The sequence below is a fragment of the Canis lupus genome, chromosome 25 (genome assembly GCF_003254725.2).
Source record: "Canis lupus dingo isolate Sandy chromosome 25, ASM325472v2, whole genome shotgun sequence".
Classification (NCBI taxonomy): Eukaryota; Metazoa; Chordata; class Mammalia; order Carnivora; family Canidae; genus Canis; species Canis lupus.
This window is the reverse complement of record NC_064267.1, coordinates 44251150-44268354: the sequence shown is the minus strand read 5'-3', so window position 1 is coordinate 44268354 and position 17205 is coordinate 44251150. Positions and strand designations below refer to the sequence as shown.

The 17205-nt window shown below is 56.4% G+C and overlaps 2 long non-coding RNA genes across 4 annotated transcripts; one reads left to right on the top strand and one right to left on the bottom strand.

Moving 5' to 3' along the window:
- Nucleotides 1-4860: 4860 nt before the first annotated feature.
- LOC112669903 (uncharacterized) lies at nt 4861-10031 on the bottom strand. Of its 2 annotated transcripts, XR_004819052.2 has the most exons (4): nt 9059-10031; nt 8153-8221; nt 5837-6012; nt 4861-5170 (listed from the first exon to the last, which is right to left on the bottom strand). It is a non-coding gene; the product is annotated as an uncharacterized LOC112669903 (long non-coding RNA). The 2 variants fall into 2 exon arrangements; XR_003142646.3 differs by lacking the exon at nt 5837-6012.
- On the top strand, nt 9260-16931 carry LOC118355832 (uncharacterized). 2 transcript variants are annotated; one of them, XR_004819042.1, is made up of 2 exons: nt 9260-9496; nt 16564-16931. It is a non-coding gene; the product is annotated as an uncharacterized LOC118355832 (long non-coding RNA). The 2 variants fall into 2 exon arrangements; XR_004819051.1 differs by having other exon boundaries at nt 16561-16931.
- The last annotated feature ends 274 nt before the right edge of the window (nt 16932-17205 follow it).

The window sequence follows — 17205 nt, the reverse complement described above, 5'->3', positions numbered from 1 at the left end:
GCTGAACCAGATGAACTCCTCATTCTGTCCATCAAAATGGTCAGGTACATTCAAAAAAGACCCGTGTAACAGCTTTATTGAAAAATGTCATATTTACAATGTGTCAGAAATCATATCCTTTTTTTTCTTCTTTTTTTTTTTAACTTTTAAACATGATGGAAAACTTTAGAGAAGGAGACAGTGTCAAGACCAAATTCTTTGAAGTCAAAAAGGTGCAGAATTTTGCATACCGCTGCTCAAGCTCCTGACTGGAAAGAACGCAGGCCATTTCGAGGTTCTGCTCGTCCCCCCCTTTCTGTGTGTATTATCTTTCCTGGGGTCTCTCTCCGGAGGCTTCCCTTCCCTTTTCCCAGTCGCGCGCTGTGGTTGCATTTCTTTGAAACTCGCTAATTTAACGAAACGCCCTCGGTTTCCACTGTAATATTCACATGGCTCCTCCTCCTACATGATAGATCCTCCCTAATCAATAATTTTTATTCTTCTTGCTTCCAAATCTTTTTGCGACCACGAGATGATCGTTTTAGAAAACACTGTCTCTCTGACAGAGACATTTCCTGGAGTCATGTGGTTCCCGTCGGTGTTCCTTCTGTTTATCTTCTTTTGTTAAGATAAACCAAAATCAGATTTAATAAATTACATTTAAAATATTCAATCAGATCCCTTTATAGCAAGCCTCCTATCAGTTTATCTCTCTAAACGTCTTATCCGCATCAACACGACAAGAGATTTCTGGAAATGGTGGTTATTCATTAATTACAGCTACTTCTGATAGGGAGACTTATTTTGTTTTGCTTTTAACTTTTTTTTTCTTTGTGCTGCCCTGCCTCGCCTGAATTCTTTAAAACCAGCAGGTAGCATTTATACAAATGGGAGACAGGAAGAGTATGAAAGAAAAGTAGGGACAGGAGGAGGAACCTTAACACAAATTCACCCACTAAATGCTAAAGTCAAAAGTCGGTTGAATATAGGCAACTTCCTGTGGTTCAGTGCATTACAAATACCTTTATATTGTTTGAGGCAAGTGTTCCCAGACCCATTTTACAGGGAAGGCCACTGAAGCTCAGAGAAATTCAGTGATGTGCCCCCAGACCGCATCACTAGAGGAGCAGAGATGCAAACTGGTCCTGCTTGCTGAGGAGGGACATGCCCTTGACCCCAGCCCAGCCCCGCCTCCCAAGTCCACAGGTGTCTCCTGACCATGCCCACCGGCCTGGGTTTGTCCAGGGTTTATCACAAAGGTGGAAGGCTCTTCTTGAAAAAGTGGGGGGGGGGGTGCCTCCCCCTCCAGGAGAGCTGGCTGTGCCCGGGAAGGGGGGCCAGAGGGGACAAGGTGGGGCAGCTGAGATGACACCTGGGGTGAGGTCTTACAAATGGCAAAGCAGCAGGCAGAGAGACCAGGGGCCAGGAGGACTTGGAGCAAGGAGGAGGAGAAGTCAAGGCTTCAGATGCCTGCCACCAATGTCCTTCAGTACCCATCTTATTTCCCCAGGGCCCCTGAGGTCTAGAATGTCGCGTTAGGGGTGCCTCAGCCACTCTCCCCTTTCTGAGTCCTGCTGCCAGGCGTGGGGTAGAAGGGGAGAGCACATACACCAGGGCCCCTCTGCAAGGCCTAATCACACTCCAGCTAGGCATGGCTTGTCCCCCCACTCCACCCCGGCCCCCCTGCATGGAGCCCCAGGCCCTATCACCTGGGGTCCAGCAGAGGCCGCCAGCCTAGGACCAGAGGCTGGGAGTGGGGGGCAGGGGCCTGCGGAGGGTGGAGCCAATAAATCTTCTAAGGCAATTATGGAGGTAAGGCATAAACACAGCTCTTCGCCTGCTGCAGCCGCCCCCTCTCCTGCACACACATACACACACACACACACACACACACACACTCTAAAGCGTGGCCCATTTGCAGGGTAATGGCTTTGCGACAGCAGGAATTATCTGCAGCATTAGAGGCAGCCAGACCAGGTGGGGCAAACAGGGGTGCAGGCTGAGCCTCCAGGATACGGAGGGGAGGATTCAGGGACCCTGGTGCTAGGAGCTGTGCCCCTGAGGATGCCACAGAGGTGAGAGGCATCCATGGGGACTGTAAAGGGCTTGGTGAAGACCAGGGCCAGGAGGATGGCCCCTACCTCTGCTGTCCACGGTCCCTTCCTTTTTGCTTCCAAGGCCTATAAGTGGCCAGACAACGAGGAGCAGTAACTTAACCCCTTGAAATCATGACCAAGCAGCCCCCTGCACTTGTCCTGGCCTCGGGGGTTCTCAACCCCAGACTCCCGTGTCTGCCGACAGCCTACAGAAAGAGGCCAGGAGTGACCAAAGGGAACCCTGGGGGGGGGGGGGGGCAGCGCTCCAGTCGTGGTGACAGGGGTGGCAGGGTTGGTGTCAGTTGGTCTTTTCCCTCTGTGATTGCCCTAGGAACTGGGGCCAGGTTGCGCAGCAGTGCCAGGGAGGAGGGGGTTAAGGAGGGAGGGCTCCTTCCTTCCCCAGAACAGGAAGCTGAAAAGAGCTACCACCTGGGTTCTAAGAAAAGGCTTCTGAATGCTTGTTTCAGGGTGAGGATATTGGGGGCTTATCTCCTGCCCCCCTTTAGCCCCTAGCCTGGGTAGGAGCAGCAAAACCTCAGTACAGAAAATGGGGCAAGCTGAATCTTCCAGGCTGCTTGGGACCTGGAGGTCATGTTGATATGGGGGCCCTCATCCCCCCCACCCCCACCCAGGGCTCAGCCAGGCCTGCTGTCTGACATGGGGGTGTTGGTGAATCATGCCTGCCAGCCTGACAATAAAGCCAGGGCTCTATGACTCTGGTGGCAGCAGAGCATCCTGCCCACCTGCGGGCACACCCAGATTGCATTTGCTGAAATAAATTGCTGGAGAAAATAAATCCTGCACACATGATTAATGGGAGGCAGGGAGGCAGGCAGCCGCTGCAAAGAGCCGCTGGGGAACAGAGTGACAGTCGGGCACAAAGCCAGAGCTGCCGTGGGGCCTCAGGGAAGGGGCTCTAGTGGCTCTGCAGTCACGGGGGTGACGGTCGCCCTGCCACTGCCACCAAACAGGGGGTCTGAGCCTGCAGGAGGATGGGGCCACCAGGGGCTCAGGCCAAGCCCCAGCGTGGCTCTCCATCATCACAGGTGAAATGTGGAGGGGGCTGATCCCAGCTTGGAGCTACCCTGACCTGGGTCTGACTGTTCCTGGCAATTGGGGGTCCCCACGGACCAGAGTGGGGAAAAAGGCTAGGGTCTCAGGAGGAGGGACAAGGGCTGAGGAGAAGGGACTTCCCTACTGGACAGCTGTGAGTTCTTAAGCAAATCACTCCCGGTCTGGGCCTCAGTCTCCCGGTTTGCTCAGTGGAGCTAGTACCTGTGCCTCTCTCAAAGGTGGTTGAGAGGCATAGCTGAGGCCGCAGGCAAAGCCCCTACGTGGCTGAGGTGCTCTCAGGGGGCCATCCCAACCAACAAAGGGGTAGTCAGCATCTCTGAAGTGTCCATGTTCGTGTTGTGCTGGGGACTGGGGTATAGTCTCTGCCTGCATGGAGCTTATAGGCAAACATTGAAAATCGTCATCATGGGGGCACCTGGGTGGCTTAGCTAAAGCATCTGCCTTCGGCTCAGGTCATGATCCCACGGTCCTGGGATCGAGTCCCACACCAGGCTCGCTCCCTGCTCAGCAGGGAGACTGCTTCTCTCTCCCCCTGCCCTCCCACCTCACTTGTGCTCTCTTTCAAATAAATAAATAAAATCTTGAAAAAAAAAGAAAATCATAATCATAATGACACAAAATGGAAGTCATTTCAAATGCACAAGGTGCTGTGAAGGAAAAAAAAAAAGCCTAAGTGCTGGAGGTTACAATATAGAAGTCAAGGTAGGTTTCTGGGGGGCACTGAACACAAGAGAATTTTGGGCAGAAATGCAAAACTTTGACAGTATCCTCTGTCAGTGAGGTTGCTGGGAAATAGTCTTTTTTTATTAATAATAAATTTATTTTTTAATTGGTGTTCAATTTGCCAACATACATAACACCCAGTGCTCATCCTGTCAAGTGTCCCCCTCAGTGCCCATCACCCATTCACCACCACCCCCGCCCTCCTCCCCTTCCACCACCCCTAGTTCGTTTCCCAGAGTTAGGAGTCTTTATGTTCTGTCTCCCTTTCTGATATTTCCCACACACTTCTTCTTCCTTCCCTTCTATTCCCTTTCACTATTATTTATATTCCCCAAATGAATGAGAACATATAATGTTTGTCCTTCTCCGATTGACTTACTTCACTCAGCATAATACCCTCCAGTTCCATCCACGTTGATGCAAATGGTGGGTATTTGTCGTTTCTAATGGCTGAGGAATATTCCATTGTATACATAGACCACATCTTCTTTATCCATTCATCTTTTGATGGACACCGAGGCTCCTTCCACAGTTTGGCTATTGTGGACATTGCTGCTAGAAACATCGGGGTGCAGGTGTCCCGGCGTTTCATTGCATCTGCATCTTTAGGGTAAATCCCCAACAGTACAATTGCTGGGTCGTAGCTGGGAAATAGTCTTGTCATGGGTTGGGGAGAAGTACCTGCTCAAACCCCTATTGAATCACAAACACTCTTATTCCATAATGAGCTCTTTGCTTAGGGCATTTTACCCCACAGATATGTGCAAAAGTACATTTATGCAGGAATAGATTACACAGGTGTTCACTGCATCGTTGTTGTTAAGAGCAAAAAAATAACAACCCAAGTATTCATCAAAAAAGGACAGCATTAAATAAACTGAACAACCACACAGTGGAATATTATGCAGCTGTATAAAAGGACCAGGGCATCTATTGTTATGGAGAGAATGTCAAGATAGATTTAGTGAAAACAAAACACACAACAGTGTACAGTGTACGCTCCCTTTTATGTAAGAAAGGAGGAAAAACAGAACACAGATTCTTATCTTCCTCAGAAGGCTACACAAGGAATTGCAAGAGTAGCCATCAGGGGTCATGTGGGAGGGAAGCCGTGCATGGGGACACCGAGGCAGGGAGGCTTTGTATTTTGCATTGCTTTGATTTTTGAAGCATTTGAACGTATGCTCCGCTGCATATATTGTTTAAGTAATGTTTGAGGGCCTTGGCTTCTTCCTGGAGGACTCGGTGCTCAAGCCCGCGCCGGGGCGACTGAGAAGGTTCGAGAGCGCTGGCCTATTCTGAACAAATACAACCAAGCGTCAGGGAGGCACCTGAGGCTCCGCACGTGTGGCCCATACCGGCGGGACTCTGGGCCCGGTGCTCACAGAGGGGCCGGGACTCCACGGGGGCGCTGGGGGGGTGGGGCGCTGGAGGAGTGACCCTATCAGGGGACCCGGCGCCCGGGAGTGTCTGGAGGGACCCCCACCCCCCACCCCCCAGCCGATGGGGGTCCAGGAGGGAGAAAGGGAGCGCGGCTTCGCGAGGACGCCCTGCTCCGGGGCTGCCCGCGGGCTCCAGGCTCCAGGCTGCGGCGCGCTCCCCGCACCCCCGCCCCCGAGGCAGCCCCTCCCCCCGACCGACCCGGCCGCGCCCCAGGCTCCCCAGGGCCCAGCAGGTGCGGGGCGCCTCCTGGTGGCGCTCCGAGGGACACGCAGGCCTTGAAGGACCCAGAAGCCCGGGACGGGGTCCAGCACCCCAGGGAGGCGTGGAGGGCTAAGTGAAACCAAGGGGTCGCACAGCTGGGACAAGGGATTCAAACCCCAGCTTCAGGGAGAGATCCTGGGGCAACCGAAGGAAGGAAGATTCCGTGACTGTGGCTGTCCCCAGCCGACCTGCAGCCGATGGGCTGCGCCAGCCCTGTCCCCCCCACTCCCCCCACCGCCCTTGCCCTCTCTCAGGCCTACCCATAGAAGGGCACAGCTGCCCTGCCTGGCGCCCTTTGGGGCGCGGGGGGGGCGAACCTCCTGGGTCTCCGCCCTTCCTATGATCTTTCCGCCTTGCCCTTCTCTTTCTCCAAGGCAGCACCTGTTCTCTGAATCACCCTCCTCCTCGAGCCACAGCACCGAGCAGCTCTGCCCACCTGTGGAATCCCGGAGGCGCAAAGTGGAGGACGCGCCTCAGGATTTGCTGGGCCCCTTGTCGAACAATTATTAAGAATTCAAAATGGCCAAAAATTAAAATAAAATAATAAAATAATAAAATAAAATAAAATAAAATAATTCAAAATGGTGATGGCAGAGCACTGAGCCAAGTGGGGCGTGTGAGTGCAGGACCGTGACGCTGAGTGGGACCAGAAGCCAGGGCTGCTGTGAAGGTGGCGGTGGAAGGGGGGGACGCAGAGGGTGGGGTGGCTGGGCTTCCTACCTCTAATCCTGGGCACACAGGCTCCTAGGCCTGAGGTTGGTGGCTCCCCTCACCTCATCCTTGTGTCTGAGCATCTCCTCTGAGCATCATGAGGTCTGAACATCTTCTGGATCGTCCCTGCTGCCCAACTCATGTGCGCACACACTGCAGTGCTCATGCACATATGCGCACCGGGTCAGGGGGCTCCTCAGAGCAGAGGGCCGGCCCATCAGAACCAGGCCCTGCGGGCTTTATGAAGTGCTTATTTACATGCACTAGCAACACTAAGCCTATAGATATACCCACTTTGCGGATGAACAAACTGAGGCACGGAGAGGTTGATGGCTTACCAAGAGGAGTCAGAGTCCCTAGGTCTGGGCATGGACAGCGGGGGAGACCCCTGTGAGGAATTAAGAGGGCTGTGGGAACTTGCTTTAGCTATTGTCTAGCTTACACAGTCCTGGCTGTGGCCTGGGGGAAATAAAATAATTTACAGTAATCTGTGGAGTTCAAGGAACTGTTAGCATGTGCCAGGCTCCACTCCAGGCATCCTACAGGTTCTGACTCAGGGATCCCTCACAGAAGCTTCATGCAGTAGGGGCCATAGTCACCCCACTTTACAGACAGGGACCATGTGAGCTACAGTCAGGTCACACACCCTGCTGGGGGCCACAGGACAGAAAGGGGAGAGTAAGATATATTTTTAAAGATTTTATTTATTCATGAGAGAGAGAGAGAGAGAGAGAGGCAGAGACACAGGCAGAGGGAGAAGCAGGCTCCATGCAGGGAGCCCGACGTGGGACTCGATCCCGGGTCTCCAGGATCACGACCTGCGCTGAAGGCAGCACTAAACTGCTGAGCCACCTGAGCTGCCCTCCGGGATCACTCTTTGAGCTGAAGGCAGACACTCAACCACTGAGCCACGCAGGTGTCCCTAAGGTAGGATTTGAATAAAGGCAGGCAAGGTCTCCTGCCTGAGCCAGTACGTGGCATACCTTTGAGGGTGCTGGGTGAGGCCAACATGGTGACAGAGGGACAGACTGCCCCCTGGTCTCTCTGGGGTCCATCTCCGTCCCATTGTGCTCTCTCTTGCTCCCTCAACTTTGAGCCACATTGTCTCTGAGTTCTGCTTCAGGCCTGGCTCCATCTTCTCCAGGGGGTCCCCACAATTCTCAAGCCCTATCATGGGACCCAGCCTATGGGGGATGTGGGGTTTGCTGAGTGAGGGGCTCCTCAAGGAGTGCTGGTGCTTGGAGTCGGAACCCTGGCGTCTGGTCCCCCGTCCCCCAAGAAGCAGGCTGCCCAGGAAAGGGTGCTGTCCATGGCGCCAGAGGCCCTGCCCCTCGGCCTGAGCCAGTTCCGACAGGTCCACTCTCCCCACCCAGTGCCTTCCCAGCCCAGGAGGCTCCAGATCAAGTGCAGAGACATTAAAGTCTTGAAGCCATGTGGCATCCTTGCCCTGTATAGGTCAGGCATCTCACCTCTCTGTACCCTCCCCGCAGTCCTTGCCTGTCTCTCTGTCCCTCTCTCCCTCTCTCAGACACCCCTGCCCCCTCCATCTCTCAGTGAGTCGGGGTCTCTGTCTCTATCACTGTCTCTCTCTAACATCCCAACCTCTGTCTCTCGGACTCCTCCCTTCCCCTCCCCTGTCTCTGCTGTCTCTGGTTCTCTCTCTGTGCCCCTCCTCCCACCTCCCCCCTTCCCCCCCACCTTCCCAAGTCCTTTTGTACCCCCCCCCCCACGCTCCCCAGGGCTCCGTTCTCAGGAAGCCTCCTCCTCTCCCCACCTCTCTTCCCAGCCGTGTTGGGGCAGAGGGGGAGCAGGAGCACATTTCTTCTTGTCCAGGCCTAATATCTTAATGCAAGGCCATTACTCACCCGGAGTCCAGGCAGGGCAGGCCTCTCCCCTCCTCGTTTGTCATCCAGAGTGAAGCCTCTGCGTTGTTCCTCGGGGATCAGATTAAGGGATTGACAGTCAGGATGAACAAATTTAGCGGCCGGTGCTGCCTCCTCACTCCCTCCCACCCCAGCCTCTGGGGCTCCAGGTCCCTCAACCTTGCACAGGGGAGGTCTGAGGCCCCAGGGAGTCCTGTTGCAGCTTCTACTCCTCAAAGTGCCTGCCAAGGGGAAGGGGTAGTAGGAGCTTTTCTCCCAAGTGAGGAAGAGGAAGAAAAAGGAGCTGGGTCCAGAGTGACCTCTACCCCTGGGGGCTGTTGAACATTTACTATAAAAAATAGAGCAGCTAGCTCGAGAAGGCCCTTTATTAAGGACCCTTTGAAAGCCCTTTACCTGGATTCACTCATGCAATCCTTACAACTGCCCTAGGAAGTAGGCACTATTATTACCCCCATTTTACAGGGACTCAGAGAGGTGAAGTGACTTGCCCAATGCCACACAGCTAGTGAAGTCTGTCAGCCATGGTGCTTTTTATTTTTGTTAATTTTCTCAACACAACGTCTGTGGGAGAGGGACCAATGTTATCCCCCTCTGACAGGTGAGAAAACAGGTGTTTGTCCAGGTCTAGAGCCCTTGGGCATGGTTCTGTTCCCCTATATGGTCCTGCCCTCCCTCCGTGTCTCATCTTTCCCAGGGACAAGCTCAGCTCCGCACTGCTGTCTGCAGAGCAAGTATTACTGTAGCCATGTGGGGGAAGCAAGAGTGAGGGGCTCCCTGGCCTGGCCTGGCCTGTCTGCCCCTCAGTTCCATCTCCGGGGCCAGATCCACACCCCCCACCCAGGGCTCTGGAGCAGGGGCTGTGTCGAGAGTGACCCCCGATCATCACACCTCTCTCAGGCCTTGTCACGAGCACCTGCTGCCTGGAACCCAGACCCCAGAGCTGACAGCCAGGAGCTGCCTTCGTGGGAGGGGCAGGGGAGGGGCTGAGGCGCACACCTGGAGCCTTCCCACAGCCGCCTGGACACCAACTCTCTTCCACTTTCCACATCAGCCGGGTTCCCATAGTAACCTCCAGCTTGCTGTCTCCTAGCAACTGAGTGGTCCTCGGAGGGGGAGGCAGAGGAGTGGAGAGTGGCTGACATTTGAGGCCAGAGAACTCAGGTTCGCGTTTTGGCGATGCGATGTCAGAGCTGTGAGGTCTTTGGCCGGTCGCTTAACCTCTCTGAACCCCTGCTTTCCCTTCTGTGACATGGAGATGACACTGCTCAGGGACGAAGCGTTTGGGACAGAGCTGACAACCCGGGAAACCCAAAGGGTTATGCAAAGGTGTGGAAATAATGTGAGAGGGCCAGGGGGACACTGTTGGGCCTGGGTGCGAGCGGAGGGAGGTGAAGCCTGGGTCCGGGTCCATCATGAGAGACCCCAGCCTTGCCCGGCTGGCCCCCCCGCCCAGAATCCTTGGCCCTAGAGATCACCACGGGCCCCAAGGACTCTCCAAGACAAACCACACGCCGGGGATGGTTCTGCTTGTCCCCTTATAAAACCGCAATGTGCTGGCTTCCGGAATCAGATATGTTCTGTGCCCTTGACGTGGACCGCTTCATTTTACCCAGCGAACTAGGTTCTTTTGTTATTGCGGGTGTCAGTTGGGGAACCCGGGCTCAGAGAGGCCATGCGCTGGGCTTGCTTGTCGCGGCTCTCCGCAGGCAAGAGGGGGCTGGAGCCCCGGCTCTGAGAGCCAGAGTCCTGCCACCTGTCCCTTCCTTCTCCGGGATCGTGATCCGGAAGGAGCGAGTGTGAGAGGAGGGGTGACTAAGGAGGGAGGTGCCCGAGGAGGGGGTTGGGAGACCCCGGGACAGGCCGGGGCACCTGAGGCAGGGGACAGGGTGCCAGGGGGCAGAACGGAAATCCCTGGGCCGCTTAACCGGTGCGGACAAAGTGCCTGGGGGCTGTGCCTCCCCCCCACCCGAACCCTCTCGGGAGGGCAGAGGCGGGGGTGGGGGGTGGGGGGCGCTGGCTCGGGGTCAGCCGGGGTTCTCCGCACCCACGGGCGGAGGCAGGCAAGGGTCCAAGGGAGGGGTCAAGCCCGAGAGGCAGGTGCGAGGAGGGGGGAGCCTGCGGCCCGAGTGCCCTGGGGGAGGGTGCGACCCCCCCCCCCCTGCCTGTGCCCCGAGGCCCGGCCCGACCCAGCCTGCCAGCTCCGCCGGTCCCGGTCCCTGTCTTCGCGGGGCTGGGGCAGGGCTGAGCCGACCCCCACCAATATTCCCCTGGGAGCTGGGTCTCCCCGCCGCAGGCCAGGAGGCCCCCTCCCCCACGCCGCCCTCCGGGCTGAGCCTTTCCCCTCCACACCCCCCACCCCCAGCTCAACCCCCCTCTGGGCCAGAGCCAAGGTCGCTGCGGCATCTCTGGACGCTTGATTCAGTTAACTAATTCCCGACAAGACAGATGTGCAATTCCCCACCGCCTGCCATTGGGCGGAGATGGAGCTCCCCGCGGGCGGGGGGCGGGGCGGTGACGTCAGGGCCGGTAGCTGACGTCATGGGCGCCCAGCCAGGAGTCCCGCAGCGACCCGGCCCTCCCAGGCTTCTGCAGTGAGTGCTTGCTTGCGCGTGTGGTGTGCACACCTGTAGCTCCATGCGCCACCCCTCTAGGGGACGCCCTGGGTCGCGGGGGTCTCCACTGGGTCCACGGTTTGGTCCAGCTAGGCTGACTCCTAAGGGTGCGACCGTCCCCGCCCTGGCCTTTCTCCTTTGCCCTCTGAATTTGCCACGGGGGCCCCGCCCCCCCGGGTCTCTTACCTTGGTGGAGCTTTCTGGTGAGTGCGTCACAGTGAGGTCCACGCGTGTGCATACACACCCAGGCATGCACACACAAGTGCACACAGAGCCTACCTGGACACACAGGTGTATGGCCTCGGAGCATGCTTCCAGACGAGCACACAGTGGTGCCCAGGGGCACACACAGGGACACAGGGAGCCACGGTAGTATCTCAGCCACGCGTGCACACACATGTGCCCACGCATGCACGCCCTGCAGGCCCCCCCTGGCCTCAGCCCCTCCTCAGACTCCTGGGCCTCCTGTGGGGGTGGGGTGAGGAAGGGGCAGCAGAGGGGGAAGGGAGGCCTCGTCAAGGACACCAGCAAGGAAAGAGGAAAAAAAAAAATGAAGTGGAAGAAATAAAATCAAAAGGCTTTTAAGGCTGCTCTCCCCAAGTAGTTGATGTCTTGGCTGCGATTGCCGGCAATGAAATATGGTGCTCTCTGATCGCTTAATGCACAGAGCCCTGCAGCCCCTCCCCCTGCTCAGAGGCAGTCCCCTCCCCTACCCCTCCACTCCCCTCCCCTCCTGATCCTCCCTGGCAGATCTGCCTCCTTGCTCCCAAATGGCCCAGAGTGTGTGGTGGAGGGCACAGCTGATGCTCACTTCGAGTCTGGCATTGACCCCAGGAGGGGCTCCAGAAGCCACAGCTGGCATGAGGACCCCAGCCCACAGTCTGGGCAGGAGGGGAGAGCCCAGGGCTGGGACCCCTGCCCATGCCTGGCAGTCGTGGAGCTCAGGGTTCTCCCTGCAAAGATGCTGGGTCTGGGGGCCTCAGGGCTGAGGCATCCATCCTCAGCCAGGAAGGGAAGGTCATAGGATCCATGTGTGCCTCATAGGGATCTTCAGCAGCCTCCATGGAGAGGCTGAGACTCTTGGAGATTTTGTGTGTGTGTGTGTGTGTGTGTGTGTGTGTGTGTTGATGGGGGTGGATGACTTGGGGGGTGGGGGGACGGAGTCCTGGCCTAATTCTCAGCCTTTAGCTAAAAACTAATCTCAGTCATGGTTAAAAGGCCTGGCTTTCAGCCTCAGCTCACATTCAGCTCCATCACTTCCTGGCTCTGTGACCTTGGGCATCTGTGAACCCCGTTCCACACCTGCAAGGATGGAGCGAATCATAGAACTGGCCTTATAGGGTTATTGGAGGATTAAAAGAAAATATATGCGAAGCGCTTAGCAGGGGCCTGTGCAGGGCGGGAGGAGGGCCATAGCGGGGCTAATTACGTAACTGCCCACTGGCCCCGCGCCCTGGCCCTGGACTTGGAGGGCCCGCTGCCCCTTCCCCTTCCCCAGGCGCTCTCCTCCCCCACCCTTGCTTCCACACCCCACCCCGCCCCCAGGCAACTGTTCACTCTGCGCCTTTCTGTCAGGGCTGCCAAATTGGCCAAATCTCCGTAATGCTAAAAAATTGGCCCATTAGCTGGCAGGGAACATTGACAGGAGCGGGGAGCGGAGTGTATTGCTGCCACAGATGTGCCAAGAGGGCCAGAGGGAGGGGGCTCCAGGGCTCCCCTGGGAAACCAGCGATGCCCAGGGAATGGTCAGTTGCCAGGGTGTGTGTGGGTGTGGGTGTGTGTCTGGGGCCCTATTCTATGCCAGACATACTGCCAGGGGCTTCCACACCATCACTTCATATAAACCCCACAAAGGCCCTGAGAGTTTGGCCCTGTAATTGTTCCCATGTTACAGATGAGGAAGGTGAGGCTCAGAGCACCATTGCTCAGGAGAAGACTTACCCCTGGTCTGAAATTCCACTGGGCTCCCTGGAGCCCCCTTCCCGGGTATCCCAGTGGCCCCCCAAATACCCCAGAGGCCTTGCTCCTGAAGTCTCTGCCCTCTGTCCCATCCCTGTCCTGCCTGTCCTGCCTCATGGGGGTGTCCCTCACTGGGGCAGCTGGCCAGAAAGGTGGTCTTCTTGGGATCAGCCATGCCCAGTTGCTCCTCAGTGGAGAGAAATGAGGTGTGTGGAGGTCACCAGGTGCCTGGAGGAGGATGGGGAGGGAGGCTCAGGGCTTCCGGCTGGCCCCCCGCCTTCCCTCTTGGGGGTGCTTAGACAGGGGCTGCCCACCTGAGGCATTCCCCAGACTGGGGGCCTAGTAATGGGCCCCGGCTCTTCCCTGATCTCCTTGTTTAGGATCTCAGACAGACACATTGTTCCCATTCTCAGATAAGAAAACTGAGGCTTAAGGAGGCCCAGTGACCTGTTCACAGCTGGGCAATGGTGGCTCTGGTGTTTAATCCAGATTAGTATGACACCAGAACCTGAGGTTTTAATCCTATTGCTCTAGTGATGGGGAGCGACCTCACTGGGTGTCACGTCCTATTCGGAGACAGTTTTAATCCTGAAAATGTGTTCATTCATTCTTTCATCCCTTAAATGTTAAGCCCCTCCTAATGCCAGCACCATGCACTGGAACACAAGATGAATAAGGCCCTTCCCTACCCGGGCCTGGCTGCTCCATGCGGTAGAGATCAGCCCTGCCTCACTAGCAGACCCAAGGAGGCCCCCCTAATCTGCACCTCTGCCTGCCCACCCTCCCCTTCTGCATCTACTTGCATATAGTATGCCATTGTGCTGAGCTACATGGATCCAGGGGTCTCCATGCCTGCCCTGGAGAAGCTGAGACACCTGTTAGCGGGGTTCAGGGCCCCTCTGGTCCTTCCTCTGCAGTCCCCAACATCCCACCCCCACTGCCAACAGACCTCAGGCAGGGTGGTAGGTACCTGATGATGCTGACGGTGGGGATCGTGTGCTGATGGGGTGGATATGGGGGTGATGGAAAGGAGGGGGTGATGCAAGTCCAGGCCCAAATGATGGGAAAGAACCAGCAGAGAGAAGAGAGAAAGGGGGGGGCGTGCATGCAGAGAGGTGCCGCTCACTGACCTTTCACCTGCCCCACCCAGTGAGGCCCATTTCCTCAGCTAGCCATGGGAAGGCTGGGACCTTGCTCCTTTCCAGCCGGGGTCTGACCAGGCACCTGGAGCATGCGCATAGGTCCCGACAGACAGGGTGAACCCCAGCTCTCCTGCACCAGGGGCCCTGTCAGCAGGGGACCAGGGGTCCAAAGTGACAGGCACGGTACTGGTGCATGGGCCTTGGGCAAGGGTCCCAAGGTTGTGGCCTTTCCCTCAGGGCTCTGAGGAGGGTGGAGGCAGAGCTGTGGAATAAGGCAGGCTCTGCAGGAAGGGACGGTCATGTGGGCTGGCATGGGCAGGTTGACATGGTGCTTCTGAATTTGGGATCAGACCGGTTCAAATCCAGTTCCACCACTGACAAGCAGGGGTGAGGGGGTGGGGGACGACTCACTGTTTCATAATCTCCTCGAGTCTCAGCTTCATCACTGTCCTGGCACACGGGATGATATGCTATCTACTTGGTAGTAGTGATTTTTGCAACAATCCTGCAAGTTGGAGGCTCAGCAAAATGCCTGGCATGGAGGAGGCACTCCGGAGAGGTCACTGTCTTCATTCTTATGGCCTTTGTTGGCTCCTCTGGGCTGCCGCAGATCCTGCCAGCACCAGACCCCAGGTGCTCATGGCTGGGCGAGGGGCTGGGCTGGGGACCCCTGCCACTGGGCCTCTTGGCAGGCAGGCTGGGCTGGCAGGCCGGGCTCAGATGGCCCACCTCCCTGTCCCCTCCCTGTGCCAGGCGGCCCGGCCCTCCATGGCCCCCACCTCCTGGCCTCCCCCTGCGCCCTCTCCACAGGCTGGTGAGGGCTCTGACGTGTGAAATAAAAAGGGATTTTAATTACCTCTCAGCAAAACAGCAATTAGAGAGAATCACAGCCCAACAACAGTCTCCTCCTCCACTGCCCCCGCCAGGTCTTTCTCCCCTTTTTCTCTGGCCCCCACCCCAGCTCTGAGGCTGGATGGAACAGGAAGTCCTCTGAGTCAGCTCAGGACCCTGTGCCCCAGGTCTGGAGACAGGGAGCCAAAGGCCATGAGCTGGTCTGTACTAGGGACAGGGCAGAGGGGACAAAGAGCTACACAGGGAAGCCCCCTGATGGCTGAGGGCTGGTCACTCAGGTGGGGTCTCCCTGTGTATCTGCACCTTGGAGACAGCCAGTACCCATATCTTTGGGGTCCACATGTACCCCGGTACCTGCCCATCCCTTGTGTGCATGCACATGCACATGTGTGTATGCGTGTGTGGCCTGTATGACCGATGTGTGTGCACGCAAGCGTTTAGCACCCCAGGGCAGTGCAGCCCTCAGGATGAGCCCTCTGCGCTGGGGAAGCTGCACAGTTTTCAACAGGCTTTTAAAATAATTGCCTGTGACCCTGAGCCGAAGCTCGTGTCCACTGGGCGCCCCCCGCCCGGGCCCCTGCTGCCTGGGGTCACTTCTTGGTCCATCTGCACAGCCTGCAGCTCTGCATTTGGGGGGGGCGGGGAGGGCGGGGTGGGTGTGTCCACAGGTGGCCTGAGGCTGGGGGCGGCGGTGGTGGGTGGCTGATTGAAGAGGTAATTGCAGGCAGCAGGCCCTAGCTAATGCATGTTATGATTAAGCCCCATTACGGAGGGAGGCCGCTGGAGCATGGGGGCGGGGGCGGGGGGAGGGCAGGGAGGCTGATTCTGGGGGGGCCTCCGCCAAGGCTGATAGTCTTTCTCATGGGGTGGGGGAGCAGGCTGCCACTGCCACCTCTGCGGTCCCCTCCCCCTCCAGGACTGTCCCTGGGAGAGCCGAGCTGTGTCCCCCGGCACACACACCCCTGGGCGACGGTCTGAAAGCCCTGTTCTGTGCTCTAAGGGGCCCAACCCGGGGTTAGCAGCAATTTCCTGGCCATTAATCTTGGGGTTCCTGTGGCTGTCAGGGGCCCCCTGGCCACCGTAAGTCTCAGCACCAGGGGATAGCATGTCATTGGGCTGCAGAAGTCAGGATGGCTGCAATTAGGTGGCTGACACCAGAGACCCCAGCCCCACCCCATCTCACTGGGTGCCATAGGTGCCACTCAGGCAGCCCTCCTGCCCATCAGCTGAGGATGGTCCCGGCCAGAGCCCCCTGATCTCCTGCGATGTGGGCCTTGGAACTGGGCTTGCTTGTCCGTGGGGAACAGGCCTCGGAACCTTTCACTTCACAGAAACCCAGAGAAGTTACACACTTTCCCAAGAACACACAGTAAAGGTTGGATCAGACCTTGTGTTACCCTCGAATCCTAGCTTGGTCACTTGCCAGCTGTGTGACTTTATGAGTGTCACTTAACCTCTCAGGCCTCAATTTCTGCCTCTGAAAAATGGGGATAATAGTGGCATCTACTCCTAGAATTGTTATGAGGATTTAAATGAGACAAAGTAGCACTTAGAGTCCAAAACCTTTTCCAGAAGTCAACTACTCGTACTTTTAGCATGGCCTCTGCTCTTTGACCTGTGTCCTTTGTGGTAGTCAGAGTTCTAAGATGTCGCCTAAGATTCCTGGCCCCTGTTGTACATACACACACAGACTCTCCCCATTTTTCAATCAAACACAAACCTGGGTACTGTTATGAAGGGATTTTGTAATTGTAATTAAGATTCTGAATTAGTTGAACTTAAGATAGGAAGGTTATTAGATCTAATTACTTGGGCCCTTTAAAAGCAGTTTCTCTGGCTGGTCGATGAGAGGAAGACAGATTCAAAGCATGACAAGGATTCAGTGCCAACAAGATTGTCCACTGATGACTTTGGCTGGAAGGGCCACCAGGCAAGGGGTGCAGGTGACCTCTAGTTGCTGAGAGCAGCCCCTGGTTGACAGCCAGCAAAGAATGGACACCTTGATTCTATACTGAAGGAATTGGATTCTGGCCCAACCAGTGAACTTGGAAGAGAAGCCTGAGCCCCAGGGAGAGAGCCCAGCCCCCACCCACCCTGACTTCAACGCCGTGAAGCCCTGAGCCGAGAACCCAGCCATGTGGAGCCTGGAATTCTGACCTACAGAAGCTAAGATCATAAATTTGCTGTTTTATTTTATTTTTTATAAGGTTTTATTTATTTATTTGAGACAGAGAGAGTGCATGTGAGCATGACCTGAGGAGGGGCAGAGGGAGAGGGAGAAGCAGCTTCCTGCTGAGCTGGGATCCGGGATGTGATGCTCTATCCCAGGACCCTGAGATCATGACCTGAGCCAAAGGCAGACGCTTGGCAGACTGAGCCACCCGGGTGCCCCAATTTGCTGTTTTAAGTTCCCACATTTGTGGAAATTTGTTACACAGAAAACTAATAACCCTCTGTGGTAGTTCTGAGG